The sequence below is a fragment of the Notolepis coatsorum genome (assembly GCF_963971535.1).
Source record: "Notolepis coatsorum genome assembly, chromosome: 18".
Taxonomy (NCBI): Eukaryota; Metazoa; Chordata; class Actinopteri; order Aulopiformes; family Paralepididae; genus Notolepis; species Notolepis coatsorum.
In genome coordinates this window covers 75,609,582-75,612,081 of record NC_140182.1, presented here as the reverse complement: position 1 = coordinate 75,612,081, position 2,500 = coordinate 75,609,582, and positions in this window count along the sequence as shown.

Sequence of the window (2,500 nt, the reverse complement as noted above, 5' to 3'; positions counted from 1 at the left end):
TGAGGAGGAGGGGGATGGGGGATGGGGGGAGGCACAGAGAGAGAGAGAGAGAGAGAGAGAGAGAGAGAGAGTGAGAGAGAGAGAGAGAGGTGGGCTTGCCGCCGCGCCTCTGAACCTGCCTCTAATGTGCCCTCTCCACTCCTCTGCCTACGACCTCAGCGCTCCTGACAGCAAGAAAGTGCTGAAGCATGCAGGTGTCCTAGCAGCAACACACACACACACACACACACACACACACACACACACACACACACACACACACACACACACACACACACAGACACACACACACACACACACACACACACACACACACACACACACACACACACACACACACACACACACACACACACACACACACACACACACACACACACACACACACACACACACACACACACTCACACACACACACACACGCAGGTGTCTTATCTCCACAGCTAGCATTTTTAACCCCTTCACCACCCAAGCGCCAGACTATATGGTTATGACAATATGGCACATGCCCATCATCGCATATAACGACACAGTATCGAATTTGTGATGTGCCATGCCTCACGCACACACACACACACACACACACACACGCACACACACACACACACACATACAGATCCGCCAGCGCTATAATATTAATTTCATACTCGATCAGCGCTATGAGACTGGACAATGATGGAGTGTGTATCAGAGGCAAAACAACTGTGTTCTTTACATTGCTGAGCCGACAGAGCAAGGTGGACTACTTCTGTATGCTATGGGTAAAATTAGCCGCTGCTGATGCTGAGCTTTCTGCCGTCCGGCCTGTGCCGTGTAAAAACTCAGAGGTGTCCAGAGAAAGTGTCCTGTCCTGCTTGTGTATGTATGTCTGTGTGTGTGCGTGCATGTGTGTGTGCGCGCATGTGTGTGTGTGTGCGTGGGGGGGGGGGGGGGGTTAGGGTTAGAGAGTTGTATTACAGTGGTGATGAGTCGCCAGGCTGGGAGGTTGATACCTCAGCATTGACCAGGCCTTTAAATAAAGCCTTCGATCCTCCAGCAGGAGAGGAAGGTCATCGCCTGCCTCTAGTTACCCTGCCTGCCTGGATGTCTGTATCCCCGGGCCAGAAGCCCTCCCTCAGCCCCCTTCTTCTCTCCCTCCTTCCTTCCGTCTTGGCCTACAGCCCTGCCTGTCTATACGTCCACGTTCAGGTCCTGTTTACAGTCCTGCATGTCTATACGTCCACGTTCAGGTCCTGTTTACAGCCCTGCCTGTCTATACGTCCACGTTCAGGTCCTGTTTACAGCCCTGCCTGTCTATACGTCCACGTTCAGGTCCTGTTTACAGTCCTGCATGTCTATACATCCACGTTCAGGTCCTGTTTACAGTCCTGCATGTCTATACGTCCACGTTCAGGTCCTGTTTACAGTCCTGCATGTCTATACGTCCACGTGCAGGTCCTGTTTACAGCCCTGCCTGTCTATACGTCCACGTTCAGGTCCTGTTTACAGTCCTGCATGTCTATACGTCCACGTTCAGGTCCTGTTTACAGTCCTGCATGTCTATACGTCCATGTTCAGGTCCTGTTTACAGTCCTGCATGTCTATACGTCCATGTTCAGGTCCTGTTTACAGTCCTGCATGTCTATACGTCCACGTGCAGGTCCTGTTTACAGCCCTGCCTGTCTATACGTCCATGTTCAGGTCCTGTTTACAGCCCTGCATGTCTATACGTCCACGTTCAGGTCCTGTTTACAGTCCTGCCTACACTTGTGGTCCTCTCTGGGGTTGGCACTGAGATGAAGAAGATTAGGACGAAGCTTGGGACGAAGCTTGGGATGAAGCGTGGGACTGGAAGACAGCTGTTTGAATCCCCTGGACGCCTTACATCTCCACTGGAGCTGCTCAGAGGCTGAACAGTAGGAGTTGTGCTGAGCAGTTCATCCCAGGTGTGACTGTCTGTAACTGTGAGAGGAGTGTGAAGCAGGGCACTTGGTCAACCTCTGCTGGATGAATAGCAGTTAAATCTGTGTGTCCTCCTCCCTCATCTCCCCCCCCCCTCCCTCCCTCCCTCCCTCCCTCCCTCCCTCCCTCCCTCCCTCCCTCCCTCCCTCCCTCCCTCCCACCCTGCCACTTCCTCTACTCCCAGCCGTCTATCTGTCCGTCTGCCTGTCAGTCGGACGTGAAAAAGTACAGCGCGGACGGAGAAGTGGGTTCTCTCTCTCTCCTTGGAGAGAGCAACAGAGGAGGTGATGGGGTCGGAGGGGGTTTGGCATGGGGTGAAAGGTTGTGACCCTATCCCATGAGCACTTGGCATGTCACACGCCACCTGTCAGTCAAGCGGCACTGTCGGAGCCCAAATGGAGAACACACACACCGTGAAAGAGAGAGAGATTGAGAGAGAGAGAGAGCAGTAAGGAATAGAGAGAACAGTAAAGGATATAAAGATGAAACGAGGGAAAGATTATGTAAAGGATCTGCTACAGATAACTATAAGGTTTTGAGGATGAAACTAAGCGATTGG